This window comes from Lissotriton vulgaris, chromosome 2_1, assembly GCF_964263255.1.
Source record: "Lissotriton vulgaris chromosome 2_1, aLisVul1.2, whole genome shotgun sequence".
Taxonomy (NCBI): domain Eukaryota; kingdom Metazoa; phylum Chordata; class Amphibia; order Caudata; family Salamandridae; genus Lissotriton; species Lissotriton vulgaris.
In genome coordinates, this window is record NC_141687.1 from 510066297 (window position 1) to 510079034 (window position 12738).

The following is a 12738-nucleotide window of genomic DNA, read 5'->3' on the forward strand; positions in this document are numbered from 1 at the left end:
TTACTACTCTTAATTCCACGCATAAATACCTGGGAGATATGTTGGTACTCAACATTGTGAAATTACTCAATGTGCAGGTCGATATAAATGAACTCAATACTTTGGTTAAAAAAAAAAACATAAAATTAATGATGGTATAATCCTGGGAGCAGAGAAGAACCCAGTGAACAAACGTGGCTTGGCCTAACATGAATAAGTATGAGATAATCAGAAAGGCCAGGCATACCGCTTCCTGGCATAATTTTTTATTTAAATTGCAAGTTTACACTTTTGGCTCATAAAGTGGTGATCAGCTTAAAGAGGAGTTGCCAGTTCAACAGGTACATCATTATAAGGCAGGTTGCCGCCTAATTACCTCTTCGGGTAAAGGCAATTTTTGCTTTATCAGCGGATTTGCTTGTAGACGCCTGATTAGCTGTAAAATGCGCCTTCCTGATTCATGCTATAATAGTTCAACGTTATTTGAGCCTAGAATAACAAACTATTTTTGCCGCGTGCTAGTGGGTTTTGTACCAAATAGCTACAATATTCATAGGCTATACCGGGAAACAAGAACGACTGGAAGTCCTGCCATAATACTGAGAGAGTCAGATCATTCACCTCATGGACTAGCAACCCATTGAAACAGATGGTAAAAAATGGATGACACACACTCTTTGTGTATCTTACAACAAAGTATTTCCTTGATATTATAAATAAACTAACAGATTTTATCTCATGCAAAATATCCAACAACACCAAATACCTTTTGAGTTGGTATCTGAAAGCCTAATTGAAAGTCCCTGGTTCCCCTTACGTGATTGGCTGGTGAATTCCTTCAAGCAAACGTTTATCTCATTTTGTCTCTGATGCTACTTGTGAGTCATGATTTAAGTCACACATTTGATTATTTTTTTTGTTTTGCAGATTTATATAGTGCGAAGGTATTGGAGCACTTTACATGATCATGATCACCAGTTACGTTACACAGGACATTGATTTTTTGGGCGGGGGGGATAGTCACAGGGAGATTAAGTGATTTACCCAGAATCACCGGATGTGGAGCTGACCCCGAGGCTCGAACCTTGGTTTCCCAGCTAGAAATTCAGCAGTCTAGCCTTGACACCACATCCTCTCCCCAAACAAGCACTCAAAATGCTGGTCTCCTGTATCATGAAATCTCCATACTTCAGATCATCTCAAGGCTGGCTTTCAACCTGGCAAGAGAGTCACTCAAAGGTGCAGTAATACAAGCCTGGTTATCTTTTGACACCGCTGACCATCAGATGAGGTACTCAGTGGGAATCTATGACTTGGCACTGATTTTGTCCTTCGAGTTTATACTATCAAATGGTCTTCAGTGGTCACTTTTCAAATTGTCTTAATCCCAGTCTTTGACTCACCAAGGAGACTTCCCCATCAGAGTCCGCCAGGGCCATCTCTCTCCCCTCTGAGTTCCAATACATATTTCTTTGTATTGGCATTATTGATTGAATCATTTGGCCTCTCTCTTCATATCTACTTAGAAGGTGTGCTGTTCAAAATGGAGGGAGGGGTGAGCGGATTGCCACAAGTGACAATTTCACATTAACCATCACAGGAGGTGATTTCTGGACGTGCCACAGGCACATGAAGTTTATCGTAAGTATTTCTAAATTCAAAGGACAATCACATCATAGCTTTATTGTAGTAGTCGTGTTAATTTATTTCATTGACTTTGGTTTGAGGGCTAAGGGCTACTAGCGAATTGTGATCGTTATATCTGCCACCGTTGTCCGAAAAGGAATTTCAAGCACATACTAGTTCAAAATCTACTCAAGTTTCAAATAAAGTGCTGCAGTTTGATCAGTGTTCCCAAAAATGTATTAGAATTCCAAATTGTTTTTCAAGTACTTCATAAATACCACTATCCATGAACAAAATTACATTTTCAATCATGTTCACTAAAGTCAGCTAGCTACTATATCTACAACCGAGGGCTATATATATATATATATATATATATATATATATATATATATATATCCCAGGCCATGACGATGGATTTGGTAAAGCACAGGAAGGTTACCAGTATGAATATTCGTAACATCACAGAACCACAGAAAAAAGCTCTGCAAGATTTGATGAACGACAAGAAAATTGTCATAAAACCCTCGGATAAGGGGGGAAATGTCGTGCTGATGACGAGAGACTATTACCAACAGGAAGCAATGAGGCAACTCTCGGACAAAAAGTATTACACCATCACTACTAAGGAAGCCTATGAATCTAGTATCAGGGAATATGACGATTTGGTTCTAAAGTGGTACAACCTCTCCATGTTAGGGAAGGATGAACATATCTTCCTGCGCAGCAACAACCCCATGACGCCGACGTTCTATCATTTGCCCAAGCTGCACAAAAACAATATCTCTCCCCCAGGCCGTCCCATTGTGGCTTCCATTGATGGATTGACAGAAAATATGTCCAGATTCGTGGACAATTACATCTTTCCCCTTGACTTGAACTTGGAATCTTACATTCAAGACACTAAGGACTTCTTAAACAAAGTGGCTGTTATGGACTGGGAGCCTGACTATTTATTCTTGGTGATGGTTATCACCAGTCTTTATACCATCATTGACCACACACACGGCCTAGCTGCCATTGAACATTACCTAGGCAAACGTCAAATTCGTTTTGCACAACACATCATCATGATCCTTGAATTCGTGCAGTTCTGCTTAACCCACAACATATTCCTGTTTGAAGATAGGCTATATAGGCAGATCTCTGGGACGGCGATGGGCACCTGCTTTGCCCCCAGCTATGCGAACTTGTTCGTTGGCTGGTGGGAGGAGCAGGTGCCCAGAAGCTGGAAGGAAGGCCAGGAAAGTTAGAAGGTGGTACACTGGTACCGCTACATCGATGACTTGTTCATCGTGTGGCAGGGGACCAGGGACACGGCAGAGAAGTACATCCAATCTCTTAATGATAACAGCTACAATGTGCACCTGTCTGGGACAATTAGTGGGGTGGCAGCGTTGAGAATGGCCATGTCCACACCTCGCTGTACCGTAAGGAGACAGCGGGGAATTCTATCCTTTTCGCTAAAAGCGGACATCCACTAAAACTCATCAAGAGTATCCCCTATGGAGAACTCTTGAGAATCAAGAGGAATAGTACCCAAGATCGGGAATTTGAGGCGGCTGCCTCAGATTGCCTGGCCCGCTTCCGCCTAAGAGGGTACGATGAACCATTACTGCACAACACACTGAGAAGAGTTAAGAGGATCCCCAGGGAGGACCTGCTCAAACCCAGAAATAAGAAACCGGGTGGGACCAACACCAATGAGAAGGGCATGTTTAGGATGATAACACCATACTCCATGGGGGCCGGCAACCTCAAAGCAATGATGCCCAAGAATTGGCACATCTTGCTCACCTATGAGGTGCTGAGAGAAGATCTGCCACCACATCCCCTAGTGACCTTTAGCAAGGCTAGATCTTTGGGAGATATGCTGGTGCATAGTCATTTGGAGGTCCCTACTACTCAGCCCAAAACCCTAAAGGAAATGAGTGGGTTTTTTCCCTGTGGAAAGTGCAAAGCGTGTGCTAACAGCCGGAGGGTGCTTCACTATGATATCCCGGATGCAGGCAGAACCAACAAGATCCTTAAATTCATTACGTGCAGCACTGTCTATGCTGTGTACTGTCTAGTGTGCCCATGTGGCTTACGCTACATTGGTAGTACTATCAACCAACTTAAGTTATGAGTGCTCGAGCATCTTAGGGAAATAGACAGAGTAGACCCCTCCTACCCAGTAGCCCGGGACTTTGCCGAACACCACAACAAAGATAGAAACAAATTACGTTTCTTCGGGCTAGATCATGTTCCGTACAATCCACTGGGTGGGGACAGATTGAGAAGGCTACGACGACTTGAATCAAGGTACATTATTGACCTGTCCACTAAGCACCCGAAAGGTATGAATAGCGGGGAGGATATGGCAGTCCACCTTGGTAAATAATAACAATCTCCATTCACTGTACCAGATAAGGATGGCTGCTTTTATTATCTGGCTCTGCTCCTACCGCTATTGGTTATGAACATAACCGAATGTCTTATTTTAGAACTATGTTCCGAAGCTGTGATGTGTTGTTATGATGCTGATGTCTTGATTAAGTCCAATTTTGATTTATCGGATTGAACCGTTGCATTGTTTATGAATTATTCCTCAGAAATTGTATATGAAATTCTCACTATGAAATCTTCTCTTATTTTCTTGATTTAGTATTCTAGTGTTCTCCTTTCCCAGTGGCAGGGGTTTGGCTGTTTTCGCTTTATGGTGGTTCTTTTATTTTATCCTCTGTAAATGCCTGATTATATTTATACAATCATGTATCGCAGTCGATTCATGTCTTATGATATGTGCTGAATAGCTCTGCATAATTCCAAGCTTGTTAATGCGTGTGTACATCTTTTACACGGTACGCGTCTGTTAAGGGACATTGCCGATCCACGGCTTTATGATATGTATTTGTACAATCTTACTGTTTAAATGCCCATCTTCCTTGTGAGTATACCGATTCTAGGCAGTATCTCACATTGGTTCTCAACGTAGGAACCCGCTCCAAAATGGCTCCCATTTTGGTGTTTGGTGGGCTGGTCCCTTACTGATGTCTACACTTGCAACAAAACTTTATTTATCTGGAATTGTGTGCTGTTGGTCAGAAACACTGACGAAGGCTAACGCCGAAACGTTTGTCTGTTGATGGAATAAACCGCTGCTGACTGCAGCCACCGGAGTGCTGTTTTCCTTTTCTGATGTGGGAGGATTTTGAGCGTTATATATATATATATATATATACATACATGGTGTGTACATGGCAAGGTACTGGTGGCGGGGTGGCCACAAAGCACGGAGGTGGCCCCAGAGCCCCACCTGCAGCCAGGCCCTACATTGAACCCCTGCTGGCAGCCAACTAGCAATAGTCCCCAATCCCACATGTTCTTTTTTCTTTTTTTTTTGGTCCTGCGGGACCACAAGAGGGACGGCATTGCGGCTCAAGGTAGTCCTGTGATAATGCCCCAAATTATTTGGGCTCCTCCGGTCCCTCTGAGACCCCTCCCTCATTCACCACCTCCCACAATGGGTAGCGGGTCAGGGTATCCGTACCCTGCCCCATGCTATATGTTTTAAAAACATTTTCAGGTTAGGGACCAAGTCTCCGAATCCCGTAATGGTGGCCAACACATTTTTCATCATATGATAGCCACCAATGACATCGTTCATTAACACAGAACTTCAGTGGTCGCGACCAATCAGAATTCCTGTTTTGTTGTTTTTATCCTGCATGAGTCCTGCGGGAGTCCCACTGCAACAGATATCTATACTTTTTTACATAATTTCTCAAAAACAGAAGTCCAGAATAACACTAAATCACAAAAAGCACACTTCCTGAGTAAAGCTGTAGCGTCCGACCAAATTTGGTGTAATTCTGTACTGGTTTGCAATGCTTGAAAGGAAAAGCAGAAGGAAGAGTTAGAGAAATATACATACAGTTATACAGTTGTAGATGTGATAAATTAAATGTGTGCAATGGAAACTTGTCAGAACTTTAAATCAGGGAGGACTATAATTCCTATTACTACGTTTTTTTCCCTACTTTCTTTTCTGCCAAGTGACCATGTAGTCTGTGACGCTGTCCACTAATATTTTCATTTCAGGCATTAGCATTGTGCATTGTGGAACTTGCAGTCTCACTTTCAACAGCAATATTGAATACTCAAAATTCCAAATGTGCAAGGTGCTGTTGACTCAAAAACCTGGTCTAGCTTAAGGAGGCACACCTGCCATTGGGCTGTTTATGCACGCAGTATTCTTTGTCCAACAGCCTTAAAGTGATCCTGAAGAAAGTGCACTAATTAGTGTTCCATGAACAACACAGCACATATCACAGCCTGCAGGGGGCGGCATAGAAAGAGGAAGTTAATTTGCTGCTTCACTGCTATGGTCCTGGCTTCTGCCTATAGCTCTCTCCGATTGGCTTAGCTCAGTGTGACCAAACAATGTGGGATCTCTTGAGGTATGCTAACCTTAATAGGAGGGTCACTGTCATGTTTTCAGTGAGCCGCACTAAGGGCCAGAGCTGCCACCATCACTGCGACTGTGCAAGCTCTCTTCATACAGATCAGGTACAACAGAAGAAGCACCTGAGCAGACTTTCCTCATGCACATCACAATCAGCAGCTGTGTAGGGTTCCCTCATGCAGGGGCGGCTGGTGACATTCAAAACTGGCAGGGCATATAAGTTGGGTATGACTTTTATGTAGCGAGCAAAGCGAGAATGCTTAATAGAGAAATGTGGGGTTTGGAAGGGGGGGAGGGGAGACTACTCCCGTAAAAAAATGAAAATAAATAGGCAAATGGTGTATTTTAAGCAAGTGAATTCAGTGAGAAAGCAAGGTTTATAAAGCAGTGGATACGTATAGTCTTGAAATATTAAACACATTAAAAAATAACCCATATATTAAACATATTTATGAAACATAATTATGCAGTAACAGTTACTGTAATGTGCAAATCATACAGTGCGACAACATCATGCACTTTAAAGTGGGAGCTTGCCCAGTGTCTTGCACAAAATCCAGCATCCACTTTGGAAGAAAATGTTCTAACCAGGTTTCGAGAAACACATTGCAGCTGCTGGCTGCAATCAGTCATATAGAAATATATGCAGACAGGTCTTTAAGTGGGATGAAAAAAGTTAGGGCTATCTAAAAGAAAACATGTAAAATAAATTTCTGGGATTTCCTTACTGTGTCACCCGACTGGTATTTTGGTTTCTCTCTGAGATGTTACTTCCTCCAGATATATAACACATTAACTGACAAACAGTTAAAAACAGCCAGTGCTATTGGCTTTGTCAATGGGTGTTAGCTGTTTAAGATAAATGAGTAACAACAATGATTTGTTATAAATAATCAACATTTATTATTATTATTATTTCTTTATTTCGGCCGCCTTGGCCATAAAAGACACATACATAAAAACACAAGATCATAACAATATACACATTCAGGTCTTAAAAAGAGAAATTAAAAGGATTATATCTTTAAGTACAAAATTCATTATAAGCATCCTCATAAAAACATTAACAGAGACACCAAAAGCTTCATCTCAGTTTTTGTCTAGTTACTAGACAAGTACCGGGTTAGGAGGGATATTTCGAGGAACAGCAAGGATTTAACTGCTCAAAGTAATTGGCCAAACTTCCTGCGAACAATGTACACAGAATGAAGAAATCTACTAATGCTAAATACAATGGATTGGGAAGTAATGGTTTTAATAATTCTATATGCCATGATACAAGATCTTGTACCTAAGAGGGTGCACAGGGGTTTGATCCACCTTTTTCTTGCTTTAGAGTATGCTTGGCAAATAAACAGTATATGGACCTCATCCTCCGTGCAAGAACCTAAGCACATTGAACACTTCCCATGTGTGACGTTTGGACATTCCGGTTTTCCCTTAGACCAACGTTCCAAATTGGAATTTAGCATGAGATTCCCATACCTGAATTTCAGAAATAGAGACTTCGCAAGAGGAGGCTCCATTTCATCTAAAAAAGCCTCAAAAGAGGGTTCATCTTTAAAGGTTAAGAACTTTTGGGTTAGAGACCCGATTCTATTTTCATTCACTGACTGGTTAATTATGAAGGACCAGAAGGCTCGTTTCACCATGGACTTTGCAAAGGGTGGTTGATTTTCCGGACTCTCCCATAACTGAGACAAGCCCAGAATTGAGAACCATTTTTTAATGTGTCTGAGACATAAAACAGAATGAAGAGAATCTAGACCCAATATCTCCTGGAGACCTTTCCTATAGTCGATCAATTCTGGGGTAGACCATATCCTTACCCAGAACATTAGTGGTCTGATGGTTATATGGTTGTCAGTTCTCTTAAGGTTCAGATCAAATTGGAGAGGAATCAACGGTGTACTAGTGGGTACCCTTACAATTGAGCTCATAAATTTGTTATCCAGACCATGGAAACTATCCCTTGCCCAGAGTCCCCATATCTCCGCCCCATAAAGGGCAGCAGATTGAATTTTAAATTTAAAAAGCTCAAGCACAGGGGTCACACTTTTACTTGTACTGGCATTAAGTTTGCTAATAACTGGCTTGACGTTATGGGCATAAGACACCTTGTTTTTCTCAATTTGGGCCTTCCATGTCATGTTTGAATCTAGCACCACTCCCAAATAGGAAAAGTTATCAACGGTTTCTAAAACTTGACCATTCAGATTTAGAGTCCCCCTATCCGGCTTAAATGGATTCCGTGCCATACACTTAGTTTTGTCAACGTTTATCTCTAATCCTTTCTTCACACAATAAATACTAAAGGAGTTCAGGAGCGCCTGAAGGCCTTTCTTGGTTTGGGATATTAAGATGGTGTCTTCCGCGAAAAGCAATGCAGGCACCCTTTCTCCATTTAGTTGTGGTGAGTCATTAGCACAGCCGTTCAGATGATCAGGGATATCGTTAACAAATAATGAAAATAAGGTGGGGGCCAAAACGCATCCTTGACGGACACCACGTTCTATTGGGATATTACGCGTCAGTTCACCATTTGGACCCCACCTGATGTTGGTATGATTCCTGGCGTGCAACTCAACTATTTGAACTAGGAGGCACCCTGGCAATCCAGCTTCACTTAGGGATCTCCAGAGTAAGTTGCGGGGGACGAGGTCAAATGCTGCTCTCAAATCTACGAAAGCGACATACAAGTGACCTTTCCTAATGTGTACATATTTCCAGTATATACAACAAAATCTAAAGACCTGGTCTATGGTGCTGATCTTACCCCTAAACCCAGCTTGAAATTTGGTAAGTATTGCTTTTTCCTCCAGCCAGTCATTAATCAACATTTAAAAGATTTCAATTCTGAAATTGTGAGACTGTGAGTTCTGTAAAAGGAGCTGTGGCCTTCAGTTATGTGCGCTTTATGTTAGATATGCTTTCCTTTTTCTTTGCACATCTTGTCCCTCAGCACATCTTCAACCTCATCTCTTTCCTTTTCAGCACTCTCTTTTCACTCTCTCCTGAATGCACTTCCTTGCATTACCCTCACTTCATCGCCCCCAAACATACACTGCACTCACTCCCATTTAAGCACTTTATTTTCTTTTACATTTGCCTTGTAAATATTTTGAGATCTGTGTACTCCCTTCACACACACATTCACACAGAATTTCAATTGCAACTGGAATACCTGGCCATTGTTATGTGTTCTCTGCAAAGAGGCCAAGTCACTGACAGGCACTTTTCTTTGGCTTCAGCCTCAGTGCCAGAGTACTTAATCAAAGTCCCACATAAATACCTGGCACAACTCAAAGTATGCACTATACAAGAGCAATAAGATGCACGAAAAAAGACAGATACACAACATGATGAAATAGCTAACACTCCTGGGGAATGCAAGATTAAGTAGAACATGTAAAATAAAAGAGGAACTAAATCGCTGAAATGCATTACCGAACGTTTTTAACGTTCATTGTTTGTAAATCAATCTAGGTTTTTGGCATTAATGTTAAGGGCATGGATACAGGGCCAGTTTTAACACCATACACCATGTAACTGTCTTCGCCATTGTTGGAAATGGCCCTTTTTGCATGGTTATCCCAAACTTTTTGCTTCTTCCTCCTATTTTCTCCTGACCTGTTTGTGTTGGTTTTAGGACTCTGGGCACTTTACCTCTGCTAATCAGAGCTTAAGTGCATATGCTCTCTGTAAATTGTGTTATGGATTGGTGTTTCCATGATTGGATATTTGATTTACTTGTTAATCCCTAGTAATGTGTACTAAGTGTGCCAGGGCCTGTAAATCAAATGCTACTAGTGGGCCTATAGCATTGATTGTGCCACCCACATGAGTAGCCCTGAAAAGGTAACTCAGACCTACCATTGCAGAGTCTGCGCGCAGTTTGTAACTGCCATGTCGACTTGGCCAGTGCACACACTTGCCAGTCTCTAACCTTCCGTTTTTATGTCAGCCACCCCTAAGGTAGGCCCAAGGTACCCTTGTGGGCAGGGTGTATGTGAAAGGTAGGACATGCCCTGGTGTGTGTGACATCTCCTGATAGTGAATTACGGCCAATTTCGTTTTTCACTATTGCAAGGCTACCTGTTCCCCATAGGACAGAATGGAGAGTTTGTTTATAACATCTTATAAACATAACTGGCCCGGAGAATTAGGTAGGAAAACAAAGTTCAGTATGCCTGAACTCAGAATCTAAAGATGCATCTTTTAGTGAAGGTAATTTTTTACATTCTGTGTTTGAAAATACCACATTTAGAAGGTAGGTATTTTCTTGCTCAGTCATCCTGTGTGCCTCTGCTGGAATGTGGATTGCCTGTCTGGGTTTTGGATGACAGAAGGCTGGGGAGCAGGAATGGCTGCAGCTAGTCGAGATGGGTCAGAAAAGGGCTGAATAGACCTGGGCTGCAATTTGGGAAGGGGGAGGAGGTTTCCTTGCACCTCAAAGGGCCTGGTCTGCCTCTGACAATGCCGTCTCCATCTCCTGCCAGGAAGTCACACCAGAGAAGGCAGAACTTGTTCTGGCTGGGCACAGACACTCTCTGCCTAAGAGATCAAAGGATTTTGGGGTATAAATGTTGGGGCCCAGACCACTGAAATGTAGAACTCTTTTGGACCAATAAGACTGCCAAGAAGAAGAGCCAGAAAAGCTGAGAGGAGGAACGACCACTTTGCTGTGTGCTTTGCTGTGTTGGCCTGCAGAGGATGCTTCGGTCTTGGGCAGTGAAAGGACAGGACTGAACTTTCTGCAATCTACTTTGTGAGTTTCTCCAAGGGCTTGAGGTAGAGCTTTCCCCCTTGTTTAAGAAGTCTGAGGAACAGCAAAAACGTCAAGCTCTTATGCACTCAGCACTGGGGACTGTGTGTTTTGTGCTGCAACAGAAGAAAAGCCACCCGATGACATCTAGGACGCCGTTGCTGACTCCATGTCCTGAAGGCATCGCAGAGGGCACTGCCGCAACACCGCACCACAACCCTGGTCTCACGACGATGCCTGCTGACGCCGCCTCCGAGCCACTGCTCGCACCATGACCTGTGGGCGCCGCACCACCTCGCGACGACACCTTGGTATCCATGCCGAAATCTAAGCCGCTGCTAGCACCGAGGTTGAGGGCACCGCTCGTAAAGTGACACGACGCACCACCCTCATCCCGCAAAGCAGCCTTGGCCTACTGATGCCATTGACACCAGTTCGTCAGCCAACCACAGCACTTCAGCAACGACGACGCTGCTTAATGCACCATGATTTGTCAGCCCCGCGACCCTGGTCTCACCGACGACATCATCTGATGCCACCACCGAGCCGCTGCTCGCACCACGACCTGTGGACACCTCACACCACACCGCTGTGCTTCGCACCACAGTACCCGACACCTGCCGATGCCAGCGCTCCCGACTCCAACAGAGAGGAGATCAATCAGCAACGCGTCTAACTTCGAGGGCCCGACGACTACTGCACCGACCTCCGGAATGGACACCTGTGGAAGCCGTACTTTTGGAAGTGCAACAAGAGGTCACCAATGCCCTGCATTTCTAAAAGGTACTGTTTGCGGGTTTTCTCGACACCGTAGCCAGCCCGCAACGTCGCGGTCAGCCAGGACTATTTGAATTGGTTTGTCCACAATGCCATGATAGCCCCGGATGGAGCTATCGACACCAAGGAACTGTTTTTCAAGCATATTTTGATAATTGAAGACTTTTTAAGTACTGTATTGTTGATTTTTATCAAATATTGGATATTTTTCTAAACTGGTGTGGTGTCCTTTTGTAGTGTTTACACTGCATTACTGTTGGTTATCTGCAAATGGTTTACACACTGCCTCTAAGAGAAGCCTGACTGCTCGTGCCAAGCTACCAAGGGGGTGAGCAGGGGTTATTTTAGGAGTGTAACTCCCTTATCCCGACTAGAGTGGTGGTTTCTGCCTGGCTTTGGCACATGCCCTAGCCTACCAAAAATCCCATTTCTAACAGCCATACAGCATGTAACTGTCTTTACTATAAGCACATATTTCTACCTTAGTACTTAGCTCGGATATAATATTTTTATCAACTTTGCATGGAAACAAAAACCCTGCTCGTTTTATGGATTAGTTTCGCAGGGGAACAAATACAGCAGCTCCACTTCTATAGGGGCCAGCGACCTGCAGCCAGTGCCTGTGTGTCACAGTGGTGGATGTTACGATGACCAGGGGTCTCAGCACAATATACATAACACAAGATTAGCATTATAACACTTACCATTACAGAGAACAAGGCGCCAAATCACACATGCTTGCATCCAGCGATATCGTGTGACTAATGGGAAAGGGTGGGATCTATGCCTGTGAATGACGGATGTCTGGCCTCATGCAGGGATACAGAGTGTAATGCCGAAAAGGTGATGCTGACAGTGTCACTGGCCTACAGTGGATACCACCATAGACTAAAATGGCAGTGAAGGGCATTAGAAATATAAGCCCCGCATCACATTGAAGAAAGTTGATTTAGTGCCTGGCTTCCGCCTCCTTCCTCAGAGTGAGGTGGGGTAGGCAGCCTAGGACAGACAGCTCACATTCAAATTCATCAATTTGTTTAGAGATACAATCAAATCTCTAAATAAATAAATCTATTTCATATTTGTTTAGGTAAATGTAGGAATTTTAGAGGGGCGCAACTCCAGAATTCTAATGGAGAAACCG

At 43.2% G+C, this 12738-nt stretch overlaps 1 protein-coding gene across 4 annotated transcripts in view; it reads right to left on the reverse strand.

Moving 5' to 3' along the window:
* Positions 1-12738, reverse strand: part of ANKRD44 (ankyrin repeat domain 44) — a 712165-nt gene that overhangs the window by 280030 nt on the left and 419397 nt on the right. The gene's annotated exons all lie outside the window — the stretch shown is intronic.